Source organism: Symphalangus syndactylus, chromosome 15 (assembly GCF_028878055.3).
Source record: "Symphalangus syndactylus isolate Jambi chromosome 15, NHGRI_mSymSyn1-v2.1_pri, whole genome shotgun sequence".
NCBI lineage: Eukaryota > Metazoa > Chordata > Mammalia > Primates > Hylobatidae > Symphalangus > Symphalangus syndactylus.
Window position 1 is genome coordinate 77,239,375 of NC_072437.2, and position 17,717 is coordinate 77,257,091.

Here is a 17,717-nt window from a genome sequence, read left to right on the forward strand (position 1 = left end):
TGATTCCATATCTTGGCTATTGTGAATAGCGCTGTAATAAACATGAGAGTGTAGATACCTTTTGGATATATTGATTTCCTTTCTTTTGGATACATGTCCAGTAGTGGAATTGCTGGATCATATAGTAGTTTTATTTTTAGTTTTCTGAGGAACCTCCAAACTGTTTTCCATAGTGGTTGTATAAATTTACATTCCGACCAACAGTGTATGAGGGTTCTCTTTCTCCATAGCCCTGTCAGCATCTGTTATTGCCTGTCTTTTTGATATAAGCCATTTTAACAGGGTGAGATGATATCTCATTGCGGTTTTGGTGTGCATTTCTCTGATGATTAGTAATGTTGAGCATTTCTTCATATACCTGTTGGCCATTTGTATGTATTCTTTTGAGAAATGTCTGTTCAAATCTTTTGCCCATTTTAAAATCTGATTATTTTTTTTTTCCCATTGAGTTGCTTGAGCTCCTTATATATTCTCATTATTAATCCCTTGTCAAATGGATGGCTTGTAAATATTTTCTCCCATTCCGGGTTGTCTCTTTACTTTGTTGATTGTTTCCTTTGTTATGCAGCAGTTTTTTGGCTTGATGTAATCTTAATTGTTTATTTTTGCTTTGATTGCCTGGAATTTATACCAACAGCAAACAATCTGAAAAAGAAACCAATAAAGCAATTCCACTTATTATAGATACAAAAATATAAAACACATAGGAATCAGTCTAATCAAAGAAGTGAAAGATCTAGACAAGAAAAACTATAAAACTGGCCAGGCGCGGTGGCTCACACCTGTAATCCCAGCACTTTGGGAGGCCGAGGCGGGCGGATCACGAGGTCAGGAGATCGAGACCATCCTGGCTAACACAGTGAAACCCCATCTCTACTAAAAATACAAAAAATTAGCCGGGCGAGGTGGCGGGCACCTGTAGTCCCAGCTACTCAGGAGGCTGAGGCAAGAGAGAATGGCGTGAACCCCAGGGGGCGGAGCCTGCAGTGAGCCGAGATCACGCCACTGCACTCCAGCCTGGGCGACAGCGAGACTCTGTCTCAAAAAAAAACAAAAAAAGAAAAACTATAAAACAATCCTTCTGAGAGGAATATTGAAGAGGACACAATAAGTGGAAAGATAGTCCATGCTCATGGACTAGAAATATTAATATTGTTAAGACAATACTATCCAAAGCAATTTACAGATTCAATGCAATCCTTATCAAAATACCAATGACTTTCCTCAAAGAAATAGAAAAAAATCCAAAAATTTATATGGAATTTATTTGCATAAATAGCCAAAGCAATCCTGAGCAAAAAGAACAAAGTTGGAAGCATCACACTACCTGAGTTCAAAATTCATTATAAAGCCATAGTAACCAAAACAATATGGTACTGGCATAAAAACAGGCATCAGACCAATGGAACAGAATAGAGAATCCAGATATGAAAACAGGTATTTACAGCTAACTCATCTTCAACAAAGTTGCCAGGAACATGCAATAGTAAAAAGATAGTCTTCAATAAATGGTGCTGGGAAAACTGGATATCCATATGCAGAAGAATGAAACTAAACCCCTATCTCTCATCATACTCGTAAATCAAATCAAAATAGATTAAAGACCTAAATCTAAGACCTGAAACTATGAAACTATATGAACAAAACAGTGGGGAAACACTCCAAGACTTTGGTCTGGGAAGTGCATTCTTATATGTTTGTTTCTTTCACTTAATTGTGAGGGTTGGGGGCAATATGGTAGAATGTCAGGGTTGGGTTTAAATCCAATCTAGGCCATGGTTTAGTTTTGAGATTGAGGTTAAGCTATATAACCTCCCCAAATTTCCATTTTATCACTTGCTTAGAAAAAGATAGATTAATAATACCTCCCTATATCACAGGATTGAATAAGGAATGGACATGAACTTACCTGCTATATGTTAGGTGCTCTGGAAATGAGAATGTTTACACCTAATTTTTAGTGTTATTTATCTTTTATGCTTAAGTCTCTATCTGCCCTAAGTAAGGAGTGTAATAAATGTATATTGAATGAATAAACTGATGAATAGAGGGAGAAGAAGGAGTCATCAGGTTTTGCTTTGAAGGAGTTTGCCTGGAAGATATTTTCTTCTTTTTCCCCCAGCCAGCATTCCTCGCTCAAATTCCTAATACTTTCCAGTGGTTATATAGTGTTAGCATGTGGGCAGGTGGAACGGAATGAAATGGCAGTGGCTTTTGGCCATTCAGTGCCTACTTTTGAGTTGGTTAATTAGTCAATTGAGTTAGTTAGAAACCACCGTTTTGTATGTTAAGCCTAAGTCCACTAAAATGGGGGAAAATGTATTTCTCAAAATTATTGCTGACAGGTGTAAAGAAAAGCTTACAGCATTCCAGAAAGTGTCCCCAGCTAGCCCACTGGTGACGAACTCTTGGCTCTGTGCTGTAGAAACCTTCAAGGAGGCCGGAGAAAGATGAATCTCCACTCCCCATCCACCATGTTGCAATACCAAGTGCTTTCCATAAGCATTTTTTAAGCTAAAAGACAAACTTACACATCCATCATTATTATTTCATTAGTTCTCCCCTTCAAAATAACCTATTTCTTTCTCTGTGTCTTTTTCGCCTGTTGCTCTAAGAGCAGGTGATGAAAGAGAAGACTCCCCAAAGAAGATTAAAACACCATTTGTATCTAGTTTTCCATGGTTAAATGCTATTTAGAATACAGGTAAAGCCACGAGGAGTTTCCCTGTTGTTTGCAAAGCCCAAAGCCGCAGACAGATGAGAGGGGCAGAACATGAGCAATGAGGGAATGTGGGCTGAGGGACTCCATGTTTAGACAGATGGCTTTAGGCAGTGGGGCTAGCCAGAGAAAGCAAGAGCCTGCCTGGAGCACCAGGCCCCAGGAGAGCAAGCAGAGACGTTTGCATCAGCCATGTGAGGTCATGGGGAGAATCAAGTATGAAGACAGGATTCTCAGTCATCATCAACCGCAAAGTGTCACTAGGAAAGGAGAGTGGCTTTAGTCATCCACTGGATAAATGGCTTATTTTTCTTGAAGAAGAGCATTTATAAGAATGATGTCATGTGGAAAAGGGTGTCAAAATAAGAAGCAGTAGTGATAGATCTGGCTGGGTCCAAGTGGTGATGGGCTGGTAATCTGGCTTCCTTGTTATCTCCTGACTATTATGTGTTCTTGGTCTAGAACTGGCTTATTAACTAGGTTTATTTATTTATTTTTCAAATTAAATTCAATTAAATTAAAAAAAAATTTTTTTGAGATGAAGTCTCGGTCTGTCACTCAGGCTGGAGTCTCGCTCTGTCGCCTAGGCTGGAGTGCAGTGGCATGATCTCGGTTCACTGCACCCTCCACCTCCTAGGTTCAAGTGATTCTCCTGCCTCAGCTCCTGAGTAGCTGGGATTACAGGCACCAGCCACCACACCTAGCTATTTTTTGTATTTTTAGTAGAGACAGGGTTTCAACATGCTGGTCAGGTTGATCTTGAACTCCTCACCTCGAGTGATCTGCCCACCTGAGTCTCCCAAAGTGCTGGAATTACAAGGCGTGAGCCACTGTGCCCGGCCACTAACTAGGTTTATTTCATATGTCAAAGAATCTGATGATTGATTACTGATGTCTGCCCCAGGATCAGAAAGACGAATGGTAGTATTCGTGCCATTTCCTGGCCTCCCAGGTACAGGACTTAACCTCTTTAGGCTTTATTTTCCTCATCTTGAGAACGATGCCAACTACAGCTATGTGAATTATTCTAAACTGAAGGTCTAACCAGTGAGAGTATTGTTTGAGGGTTATCGTGAGTACATTGAGTTCACTTGTTTATAAAATCATTTTCAGCATTCAAGTAAATGAAATATTCAATCTTCAATATAATTCACCATAACTCACTCACTGTATGTTTTTCTCTTTCTTTTCCTTTTGGCTGTATATTAGAAATCCCAAAATACCACAACTAAAATGTTAAACACAATAAAACCTTAGGTTCATTGTTCCTGTATGTCCTATTCTTGTTTTTTTGTTTTGTTTTGTTGTGTTTTTTTTGAGATGGAGTCTCGTTCTGTCGCCCAGGCTGGAGGGCAGTGGCGCAGTCTCAGCTCACTGCAAGCTCCGCCTCCCGGGTTCACGCCATTCTCCTGCCTCAGCCTCCCAAGTAGCTGGGACTACAGGCGCCCGCCACCACGCCCGGCTAATTTTTTTTTTTTTTTTTTGTATTTTTAGTGGAGACAGCGTTTTGCCGTGTTAGCCAGGATGGTCTTGATCTCCTGACCTCGTGATCCGCCCCCCTCCGCCTCCCAAAGTGCTGGGATTACAGGTGTGAGTCACCGTGTCCAGCCTATTCTTGTTTATACTTATAATTTTTTAAAGACATTGAACAAATTCAGATTAGTAATGAGCTCACAAAAGGACTAGAAGACCTGAAAAGAGTAAGTGAAAGAACAGAGTTAAGTGAAAATAAGGTACTTGTCAAGCCCTCAAAGTACAGATATTCAATGGGGGCATACTTTCTGTTCTCCTGAACTCCAAGCACATGGAAAAATTAGCAAAACATAGAGAAGAAAAAATTGTTTTTCATTTTCTTCCTCCAGTAAACACCTTATTTCAGTTTTTCTCAAACTGGGTATGCAGATATATTTTGAAGCTTTGTGATTTTTTTTTTCTTCAAAAGTTGTTCTCCAATTACTCACATTTAGAAATATTGCTTTACTAAAATCTTAAAATATGAAATATTTCAAATCTCAGAAAATAATGCAACAGATATCAAGAGAGCCCATCAATCAAATTGGGAGGATTTACTGTACTGTTTCTGATCTCCAATTTTTTTAATGGAATACAAAACTTACATATGTAATTAAAGCCACTCTGCAGGCTTCCTTTCTCTTTTCTTCCCACTTTAGAGGTAGCTGCTAACTTGTTGAATTCACTTTGTGGCTTCGTAGACTTTTTTTCTATAGTGGCATTTCATTAAGTTGTATCAAGCATTCATTTTTTTTCACTGCAAAACGGATTAAACTCCTACTGTTCATCTATCTATTTTGGATACAAATGTGAAAGGTATTTAAGGAACAGAACAAAAGCACAGAAATGAGATTAGTGACTAAGAGATTAATTAATTGTACATTCAACAGATTTACCAAATACCCATAAAGTGCTAGTTCACAGTTTTTCAATAATGAGTGGTAAAGAACGGGTGATGGGTTGAGCAACTCTGATTCATCTAATACTAACACAGTTTTGATATTATTATCCAAATCATAGATTAATTGAGAACTGGGACTGAGAATTCTGGCTCCTTAGATTTGGCTGATGATCCTTGGCATGACCTTGAAGAAGTCAGCAGCACTGGCTCTACAGCTATCATTGGTGAAATATGGAGGCAATAAAACATTTTCTTCACACAGAGGCATTATTAGTATAAATAAGTTCACGTCCTTGAAACCTCTGAATAAAAGCTCATTATATTCCAGGCTAAAGATGGAATAGAGACTATTGTTGTTAAATAGAGATGAACAAAGAACATATTATTAATTGGAGAACTTGAGTGTTGAAAATTGGGAAGGAAAATCATTCATTAGTTTAAATGAGGCTTTACATATTAATTGTAACCAATATATATTAGGTCAAATATTGAGAGAGACTGAAAAGGCCACATATACATGCTAATGTAGGTTTGGGTTTTTAAGCACTGGGGTTTTAGTGTCTCAGTTTAGTGAAATGCCCTAAGAGCCAGAAGATTTTGAAGGCTGAATGAAAACAAGAAGTGATTGTAGTTATCAATATGAGAAACAACATCACTCCATTAATGAATGTTCAAATTGTTTCATCTTTATTGACCTCACCTTCTAAAGTAGATAATCCTTAAGATCCTCTCTGGTACTCTAGCTTTCTTCTTTCTGAGCATGTTATTCCTTTGCATCTACAGTCATGATAAATGAATTTGTTCAAAACAGTGTCTTCAGATTTACACTGTGACCAAAAAGTTGTATTGAAAACAGATTTTTTGCCTTTATTTAATATTTTGATGACATAGCAGAGATTTAAAAACTATTATTTATACTATTTGAGACTTAATTGTAACTTAGAATATAGAGTTAACTCTTTTTCTTTTAGTTCCAAGAACTTTTTGGCAGAGGGATTTTGTTTCAGTGACAGACACGACATAGAAACATAAAATACGATTGTACACCTTTAATCTCATCACCAGGCAGCTGAGCTATTTGTCATGATCTGGCTTCCAGGTTGCAATATGTGGCTCACAGCTTGCCTGAAATGGGCCAGAAAAGCAGGTTTATTGTGATTCTACAGTTATGTAGAAGTAGAAATGCTCCTTGGACCTCTGACTGCAATATGACAGACTAGATTAAAATACAGAAATGTATTAAAGAGACATGTATTCACAGTTCAGTTTTTTAAAGATTCACACCCTCAATATATTCCTTTTTGGTAGTCCTGTAACATACTTGACAAGATGCCACTGTCAAGCCTTTTTGTACATTGGTAGCCCAAATTAGTTTTAAGCAAGATGATTTTTTACATCAGTTAAGATAATACTAATCTTTTCATTAGTTTAACTTTGAAATGATGTTTAAGAACATGATACTTAAACACAATGATTTTCCTATTTTGCCAGCAACAGCTCCAACATGCAAATACATGTGGACATTTCTTGAAAGAAATGTTCAGGATTATAAACATCTTTGCTGAAGTTCTCAGAATTACAAATTTATGATTCAGAACAAATTTTCAATTTGAAAAAATAGAAAACTCAATGATTATATCATCTAGGTCTATGGATGAAATCTGTTAGCAATGTGGAGGTGGTAATAAAAATGGTCTTTAAGTAAAGATAAGTATTTGTACATGTGATTTTTCTGGGCAGAAATAACTGTTTATTATATTCTAAAACCCATGAAGGCAGCAGCATAAAGAAGACTACTTTGGGCAAGTTATTTAATCTTTCATACTTTATTTCTGCATTTGTAAAACAAGGGTAATACCAGTCCTTACATCATAGATTTATTGAGGGCATTGAATGACATAATATGCAAAAAGCACCTGAAACAGTCCTCACACATACTAAGCATTCAATAATTGTTACCTGTTATTATTTTTATTATTATTATTATTAGGAGTGATAATGCAAAACATTGATAAGAGAAAGGCAATTCAGGGTGTTCTTATCTATTTTAAAGCCTTCATGTCTTAATTTAGAAACTTTTTCACTTCTAGTTAGGATATTAGGTCTAAAACACTTAATCTGACTTATCTGTTAGAAAGGTATGATTATATATGTCAAAGAGGAGAATTATTTCAAAGTTTAATTAGTTTGGATGAAGAAGTTGAGTGATTGTCTTTTGGCAATTGGAATTTCTTTCTAAATTCCTACACTTTAAAAACTGAAGTGTTAACCTCACTATTGTAGCACACACAGGTTCAGCAGAGTCTCATAATGGAATCCTCGTTTCATTGCTTTGGAAGGGGTCCGATGAAGATAGTTTGTCTGATGATGAAGATAATCTTTGTGGCAGGGTCCCAGGAAGAAATGGATGGGACACTTCTATTGGGTAATTTAAGCAGACATACTGGGACCACAGCACAGACGAAGGTGCCAGGAAGTAGTCTACCAGTGGTACCCTGGAGCTAGCACCATCCTGAGCTTTTACCACACACACACCTGAAGGGGGCGAGCGGTTATGATCCTGGAGACAGAGAGGGTCTGCAGAGAGCACTGCCTCACAGCATTGAAGGGCAGCCTGCCTGTGGTGACCTTGTAGGGAGGGAGCTGGGGGAATAACCACCAGAACCTTACTGTCCCTGGCCGAACCCAACCAGAAGCCAGGGGACATGGGGCCTGTTGGTATCTTTCACTTCCTGTCCAACTTTCCAGTGTTGATTGCACATAAAAAAGGGTGGTGTGTGGATCTGTAGGGAAAATGGTGGGGGGGAGTGTGGGGGGAGAACAAAATAGAAACAAAAACTAGTACAGGTTATGGGCAGTAAACATGTGACTAATGATAAAAGTGTTCTTTTTTCCTCCCTTTCTTTCTTTTTTTTTTTTTTTGAGATGGAGTCTCGCTCTGTCGCCCAGGCTGGACTGCAATGGCATGATCTTGGCTCACTGCAACCTCTGCCTCCTAGGTTCAAGCGATTCTCCTGCCTCAGCCTCCCAAGTAGCTGGGACTACAGGCTTGCATCACCACGCCCAGCTAATTTGTGTATTTTTAGTAGAGACAGGGTTTCACCACGTTGGCCACGATGGTCTCAAACTCCTGACCTCAAGTGATCCGCCCGCCTCAGCCTCCCAAAAGTGCTGGGATTACAGGCATGAGTCACTGCGCCTGGCCCTCTCCCCTTCTTCTTATCCCATAAAACTGGCGTAGAGAAATAGAATTGCTCTTAAAAAATTTAAATTGTATAAGCAGGGATCCCATTTAACATGATACTTTTCAGAGATAGATGCCTGTCAGGTGAAAGTTACTCTGAAGGTAGCATTATTTAAGATACTCATATATCCAAAGAATGAGGATGTGGGTCAGAAAGAAGCTGTTGAAGCTACTACATTCTAATTAAATTAATGATTTTCTTTCCAAATTCCTCTTGAATCTCCATTCTTACTTAGCTTTGAATCACAACAAGTATCAGACAAATGATCCATTCCAAATACCAACATTGGTGGATTAGAGTATACTTAGTTTCACTTAAGAATTATGGGATTTTTAGTCATTTTATGATAATATTATTATGGTCAAATATCATTTTGAAAAATATAGTTCATTAAGAATATAAACAATCTAATGGATATTTGGTTACTTAATAACAATCATTTTAAGTATATCATATAAATGAACATGGCTAACATTTAATATTTTTCAGAGGGGATGATATAGATTCTGCCTTTATTTTGCCTCTATAGTAAAATTATTGATAAAGTAATTAAAGATATATTGTTCTACATGTGTATGCCTTTGGACAGTAATTATCAGCCTCTTTTATCTTATATTTCACTAGTAATTATATCCCATGTAGTAATTATTAATTACCATATAATAATTATATAGTAATTAAAACCTATATCCTATAGGTTTTAGCAAATAAGAAATGTAAAACTGTACACTTTCAGGAAAGGTCATATTTCATAAATATTCTGTTATTATGTTTATCATTTACTGTAAGTGTTAAGCCTGTAAAACATTGTAGTAGACATTGCTAAGGTTTTAAAACAAGCCAAAACTATTCTTTTAGTAATTTAATTAAAAATTTCATTGTATGGTCAACTATAAATTTTACTACTTTAGTAACAGTAAAACATAAATATGCTCAACAAAAAATATTGCTGTCATTAGGTTTATGTAAAATTCTACAACTTCAGATGGACAAAGCAGAAAAAAGATGTTGGCATTCAGAGGGCAGGTGATATGAAGATGAAGCCTGAATATAAAAGATAGCTCAAGGACACGGTTGGTCAAACAAATGGAGAAGGGACAGAAGTCAAATGGATATCCACAGTAAGCAGGGCCACTGGAAAGCCGGACAAGAAAAAGTCGTTTTGTGCCCATGGGAAAAAAGATTATAATAAATTTTGTCCAAGCTGACAATGAGTACATCAGACGACATAGATGCCCAGAAGCCAGGGCGGGGTCAGAAGGACATGCCACACACCTGATGGCCAGCCAGTTATCAAAGTTGTAATGCTAATTTTGTCTCATGTGGGCTCTAATAGGTGAGAGAACTTCTGGCCCCATCATGGTACTGGGATCCTGTGGCAGCAGGATGCCCTAATATATGTTGTGGCATATTAAAAAAAAAATTGTTAGGTATTCACAATGCTTTCAATTATATCTCAGAACTAAAATTTGTTTTACTTTCTAATATAAAATAATTGAAATACTTATTGTAATGTAAAATAAACAATAAAATAATGTAAAATAAAATAAGTGAAATAATACCTTCACGTCATACATGAGGAAGTATGACGTACTCATGAGGATCTGTGAGTGCATAGCAAAGAAGGGCACTTAAATAAACACTGGCTAATGTTTCCAACACAGCCCTGGGGACTCGACTGGCGTTCCCAAGTCTGGCTTGATGACAGCAGCTGTTAAGATTGCCCAACTTGCTCTCCTTGTTTGACTTTCATCTCCTCAAACTTCTTTCTGATAATAATTTGGCCTTCCTTGTAGATTTGTCTACAGGGTAGCAAATGAACAAGCAAGAGGATTCAGTCTGCTGTTTTCTACATCTTTCATTGTAAACAAATACATTGCCATCCTGGTTATTATACATCAGTAACTGAGGGTCCAATTAACATGAGTTCCCCCAGGAAGGAAGCGTCTGCTCCTCATGTTCTGATTGATTGGGTTGCAGGGCTCTGGACTAGACCTCGAGCAGTGATGAGTTCATAGGGGACATCACTTGGTATTCTTTGCTACTTTTGGTTTTTCTCTCAAAGCGTAACAGGAAGTCTGATAAGACTAACTTTTACACACAGTAATCTTTTGGGTACATTATTGATATACTTGGTACAATTAAACTTACTTACTTACCTGTGTCTTGATCCACCATAAATTCTGGAAACTGCCCTGTTTCAGATATTGCCCATCATAAAACTTTCTTACAAATCAATTAACTGAAAGAACAAGGACTAAATTTGAAAAGGATAAAGTCTTCCCTTCTGTTTTCCTTTTGGGCAAAGTTGATACTGTAAGAAATTACATATGTTTTAACTCAAATACAAAAGTAAAAGTAGAAGAGTGAATTCTGGAAAACACTAGGATAATGAGAAAATATGTATATATTTTTTTCCCAGCTTTTTTAAAATGATACTTTAAGTTCTAGGGTACATGGTGCACAACGTGCAGATTTGTTACATATGTATACATGTGCCATGTTGGTGTGCTGCACCCATTAACCCGTCATTTACATTAGGTATATGTCCTAATGCTATCCCTTCCCACTCCCCCCACCCCACGACAGGCCCCGGTGTGTGATGTTTCCCATCCTGTGTCCAAGTGTTCTCATTGTTCAATTCCCACCTATGAGTGAGAACATGCAGTGTTTGGTTTTCTGTCCTTGTGATAGTTTGCTCAGAATGATGGTTTCCATCTTCATCCATGTCCCTACAAAGGACATGAACTCATCCTTTTTTATGGCTGCATAGTATTCCCTGGTGTATATGTGCCACATTTTCTTAATCCAGTCGATCATTGATGGACATTTGGGTTGGTTCCAAGTCTTTGCTATTGTGAATAGTGCCGCAATAAACATATGCGTGCATGTGTCTTTATAGCAGCATGATTTATAATCCTTTGGTTATATACTCAGTAACGGGATGGCTGGGTCAAATGGTATTTCTTGTTCTAGATCCTTGAGGACTCACCACACTGTCTTCCACAATGGTTGAACTAGTTTACAGTCCCACCAACAGTGTAAAAGTGTTCCTATTTCTCCACATCCTCTCCAGCACCTGTTGTTTCCTGACTTTTTAATGATTGCCATTTTAACTGGTGTGAAATGGTATCTCATTGTGGATTTGCTTTGCATTTCTCTGATGGCCAGTGATGATGAGCATTTTTTCATGTGTCTGTTGGCTGCATAAATGTCTTCTTTTGAGAAGTATGTGTTCATATCCTTTGCCCACTTTTTGATGGTTTCGTTTTTTCCTGTAAATTTTTTTAAGTTCTTTGTAGATTCTGGATATTAGCCCTTTGTCAGATGTATAGATTGCAACAATTTTTTCCCTTTCTGTAGATTGCCTGTTCACTCTGATGGTAGTTTCTTTTGCTATGCAGAAGCTCTTTAGTTTAATTAGATCCCGTTTGTCAATTTTGGCTTGTGTTGCCATTGCTTTTGGTGTTTTCGTCATGAAGTCCTTGCCCATGCCTATGTCCTGAATGGTATTGCCTAGGTTTTCTTCTAGGGTTTTTATGGTTTTAGGTCTAACATGTAAGTCTTTAATCCATCTTGAATTAATTTTTGTATAAGGTGTAAGGAAGGGATCCAGTTTCAGCTTTCTACATATGGCTAGCCAGTTTTCCCAGCACCATTTATTAAATAGGGAATCCTTTCCCCATTGCTTGTTTTTGTCAGGTTTGTCAAAGATCAGATTGTTGTAGATGTGTGGTATTATTTCTGAGGGCTCTGTTCTGTTCCATTGGTCTATATCTCTGTTTTGGTACCACGCTGTTTTGGTTACTGTAGCCTTGTAGTATAGTTTGAAGTCAGGTAGCATGATGCCTCCAGATTTGTTCTTCTGGCTTAGGATTGTCTTGGCAATGTGGGCTCTTTTTTGCTTCCATATGAACTTTAAAGTAGTTTTTTCCAATTCTGTGAAGAGAGTCATTGGTAGCTTGACGGGGATGGCATTGAATCTATAAACTACCTTAGGCAGTATGGCCATTTTCACGATATTGATTCTTCCTATCCATGAGCATGGAATGTTCTTCCATTTGTTTGTGTCCTCTTTTATTTCGTTGAGCAGTGGTTTGTAGTTCTCCTTGAAGAGGTCCTTCACATCCCTTGTAAGTTGGATTCCTAGGTATTTTATTCTCTTTGAAGCAATGGTGAATGGGAGTTCACTCACGATTTGGCTCTTGGTCTGTTATTGGTGTATAGGAATTCTTGTGATTTTTGCACGTTGATTTTGTATCCTGAGAATTTGCTGAAGTTGCTTATGAGCTTAGGGAGATTTTAGGCTGAGACAATGGGGTTTTCTAAATATACAGTCATGTCATCTAAAAACAGGGACAATTTGACTTCTCTTTTCCTAATTGAATACCCTTTATTTCTTTCTCCTGCCTGATTGCCCTGGCCAGAACTTCCAACACTGTGTTAAATAGGAGTGGTGACAGAGGGCATCCTTGTCTTGTGCCAGTTTTCAAAGGGAATGCATCCAGTTTTCTGTCCATTCAGTATGATATTGGCTGTGGGTTTGGCATAAATAGCTCTTATTATTTTGAGATACATCCCATCAATACCTAATTTATTGAGAGTTTTTAGCATGAAGGGCAGTTGAATTTTGTTGAAGGCCTTTTCTGCATCTATTAAGATACTCATGTGGTTTTTGTCTTTGGTTCTGTGTATATGATGGATTACATTTATTGATTTGTGTATGTTGAACCAGCCTTGCATCCCAGGGATGAAGCCAACTTGATCATGGTGGATAAGCTTTTTGATGTGCTGCTGGATTCAGTTTGCCAGTATTTTATTGAGGATTTTTGCATCGATGTTCATCAGGGATATTGGTCTAAAATTCTCTTTTTTTGTTGTGTCTCTGCCAGCCTTTGGTATCAGAATGATGCTGGCCTCATAACATGAGTTAGGGAGGATTTCCTCTTTTTCTATTGATTGGAATAGTTTCAGAAGGAATATTACCAGCTCCTCTTTGTACCTCTGGTAGAATTCAGCTGTGAATCCATCTGGTCCTGGACTTTTTTTGGTTGGTAGGCTATTAATTATTGCCTCAGCTTCAGAGCCTGTTATTGGTCTATTCAGGAATTCAACTTCTTCCTGGTTTAGTCTTGGGAGGGTGTATGTGTCGAGGAATTTATCCATTTCTTCTAGATTTTCTAGTTTATTTGCATAGAGGTGTTTATAGTATTCTCTGATCGTAGTTTGTATTTCTGTGGGATCGGTAGTGATATCCCCATTATCATTTTTTATTGTGTCTATTTGATTCTTCTCTCTTTTCTTCTTTATTAGTCTTGCTAGCGGTCTATCATTTTGTTGATCTTTGCAAAAAACCAGCTCCTGGATTCATTAATTTTTTGAAGGGTTTTTTGTGTGTCTATCTCCTTCAGTTCTGCTCTGATCTTAGTTATTTCTTGCCTTCTGCTAGCTTTTGAATGTGTTTGTTCTTGCTTCTCTAGTTCTTTTAATTGTGATGTTGGGTTGTCAATTTTAGATCTTTCCTGCTTTCTCTTGTGGGCATTTAGTGATATAAATTTCCCTCTACACACTGCTTTGAAGGTGTCCCAGAGATTCTAGTATGTTGTGTCTTTGTTCTCATTGGTTTCAAAGAACATCTTTATTTCTTCCTTCATTTCGTTATGTACCCAGTGGTCAATCATGAGCAGGTTGTTTAGTTTCCATGTAGTTGAGTGGTTTTGAGTGAGTTTCTTAATCCTGAGTTCTAGTTTGATTGCACTGTGGTCTGAGAGACAGTTTGTTGTGATTTCTGTTCTTTTACATTTGCTGAGGAGTGCTTTACTTCCAACTATGTGGTCAATTTTGGAATAAATGCAATGTGGTCCTGAGAAGAATTTATATTCTGTTGATTTGGGGTGGAGAGTTCTGTAGATGTCTATTAGGTCTGCTTGGTGCAGAGCTGAGTTCAATTCCTGGATATCCTTGTTAACTTTCTGTCTCGTTGATCTGTCTAATGTTGACAGTGTGGTGTTAAAATCTCCCATTATTATTGTGTGGGAGTCTAAGTCTCTTTGTAGGTCTCTAAGGACTTGCTTTATGAATCTGGGTGCTCCTGTATTGGGTGCATATATATTTAGGATAGTTAGCTCTTCTTGTTGAATTGATCCCTTTACCATTATGTAATGCCCTTCTTTGTCTCTTTTGATTTTTGTTGGTTTAAAGTCTGTTTTATCAGAGACTAGGATTGCAACTCCTGCCTTTTTTTATTTTCCATTTGCTTGGTAGATCTTCCTCCATCCCTTTATTTTGAGCCTATGTGTGTCTCTGCATGTGAGATGGGTCTCCTGAATACAGCACACTGATGGGTCTTGACTCTTTATTCAATTTGCCAGTCTGTGTCTTTTAATTGGAGCATTTAGCCCATTTACATTTAAGGTTAATATTGTTATGTATGAATTTGATCCTGTCATTACGATGTTAGCTGTTTATTTTGCTCATTAGTTCATGCAGTTTCTTCCTAGCATTGATGTTCTTTACAATTTGGCATGTTTTTGCAGTGGCTGGTACTGGTTGTTCCTTTCCATGTTTAGTGCTTCCTTCAGGAGCTGTTGTAAGGCAGGCCTGGTGGTGACAGAATCTCTCAGCATTTGTTTGTCTGTAAAGGATTTTATTTCTCCTTCACTTATGAAGCTTAGTTTGGCTGGATATGAAATTCTGGGTTGAAAATTCTTTTCTTTAAGAATGTTGAATATTGGCCCCCACTCTCTTCTGGCTTGTAGAGTTTCTCCAGAGAGATCCGCTGTTAGTCTGATGGGCTTCCCTTTGTGGGTAACCAGACCTTTCTCTCTGGCTGCCCTTAACATTTTTGCCTTCATTTCAACTTTGGTGAATCTGACAATTATGTGTCTTGGAGTTGCTCTTCTTGAGGAATATCTTTGTGGTGTTCTCTGTATTTCCTGAATTTGAATGTTGGCCTGCCTTGCTAGGTTGGGGAAATTCTCCTGGATAATATCCTGAAGAATGTTTTCCAACTTGGTTCCATTCTCCCCATCACTTTCAGGTACGCTAATCAGATGTAGATTTGGTCTTTTCACATAATCCCCTATTTCTTGGAGGCTTTGTTCATTTCTTTTTACTCTTTTTTCTCTAAACTTCTCTTCTGGCTTCATTTCATTAATTTGATCTTCAATCACTGATACCCTTTCTGCTACTTGATTGAATCAGCTACTGAAGCTTGTGCATGTGTCACGTAGTTCTCGTGCCATGGTTTTCAGCTCCATCAGGCCATTTAAGGTCTTCTCTACACTGTTTATTCTAGTTATCCATTGGTCTAATCTTTTTTCAAGGTTTTTAGCTTCCTTGCAATGGATTCGAACATCCTCCTTTAGCTCGGAGAAGTTTGTTATTACCGATCGTGTGAAGCCGTCTTCTCTCAACTTGTCAAAGTCATTCTCCGTCCAGCTTTGTTCCATTGCTGGCAAGGAGCTGCATTCCTTTGGAGGAGAAGAGGTGCTCTGATTTTTAGAATTTTCAGCTTTTCTGCTCTAATTTCTCCCCATCTTTGTGGTTTTATCTACCTTTGGTCTTTGATGATGGTGACGTACATATGGGGTTTTGGTGTGGATGTCCTTTCTGTTTGTTAGTTTTCCTTCTAACAGTCAGGACCCTCAGCTGCAGGTCTGTTGACCTGCCCTGGCACAGAGTAGGTTTCAGAGATAATTTTTGTGTCATACCAGAAAAATAGTTTTGTTAGTTTAGAGGGCTACCTCATTTTAACATACAAAATTAACCAACCAACCAACCAAAAAAGTATCCAATGCCCTGTAGTTACTTGTTAGCTTTGCACAGAAATGACATTTTAAACCTTGAGTTTCATTCACCTGACTAGGCTTCTGCTGACATTTGGATCTTTTAATCTTTAAACCTTTAACCTTTTTAAACCTTTGGACAAAGGTTTGTCATCACTGACAATACATGAGGCATTTTAAGTTATGAACGTGCTCCCTTAAGAGGGGCAACAATGCTCTGAGCAAGACAGCATCATTACCATAAATGTCAAACACCCCAAAGGGACTACTATCAAGGGGACAAAACTCTCTAAGGTGAATCAGTTGGGATTTAAAAATGCATTCTCCTTACTTACATATCATCCCTTTTATGGAAGATCAACCTGGTTTTGCAGAGCTCTTAGTTAACCAGAATTTAGTGCTTACCTGCGCTACTGCTTTCCCTTAAACACTGAACAATAATACTTTTCTAAAATGCTCACGTTAGGCGTGGCAATTAGGATCAGATGAACTGGATTTGGGTCTCAGTCCAGCCTCAGGTTGTAACATGAAGACAGTCATTTAATTTCTTTAAGCCTCCAGTTTTCTCCAAAGCATTTTATGAAAATGTTCAAACAAATGGCAAAGCTTAAAGACTTTTACAGTGAATACCCATAATCCCACCATTTAAACTTAATCATTAACATTTTCTTTATCACGTATCTATTCATGTATCCATCACTCTATCCATCCACTGATCCACTTACATTTTTGATGGATTTCAAAGTAAATTTGCAGATATTAGTATACTTCCCCTAAATACTTCAGCATATATAGCATTAACTAGAGTTGAATATTTGCTTACCATTTTTTATTTTGATGGAAAATGTGCATATTTAAAATGCATAGATGTTGTGTTTTTGCTGAGCTTTGTCAAATTGCTAAGTTCTAGGGTTGAGCCTCCTCCTTTTTTTTGTTATAAAATGGAGTTAAGAGTACTCATCTCAAAGAGTTGTTGTGAGGATAACGTATAACAGCTAATGTGAAAAGAGCTTTGTAACTTATAAAGTAAGGTAAGTGTGAGGTGCCATTTTTCTAATTGTATTTAATATTCTCATCTCTTTGATGAGTATTGCTATTAGATATGAAGCAAACTCTAAGAAGATGACAATTTCATTTAGACCTGTAACCTTATGACTACACAAGCTATCACTGCCCTAGTGTTAATTGTTAAGCAGTTTGCACACAAATGATTTCACATGATTATGACACCATTGCTTGTGTGACATCTGTTCTGGACATCTGGGAAGCTCTGCACTGTGTCTGGAATATGTATGGTAAAGTGGTGATGACAACATTCCCACCTCTTAATTCAATTAACACGGTTGTGTTGCATTTTCCAAGCTTTCTGTGTGGCCTCAGAGGCTGGCCCTGGCTTTACATTCGTCTTCCAGTCCAATCACAATTCATGAATGTTTAACAAAACCAGAGGACTGTGGGTCAGAGAAGGTAACTGACTTTCTGTTTTTCTTTAACAAGACCACCCACAGCAATGAAGTTTCAAATGTGGACATTGGACCACTTAATGATTATAT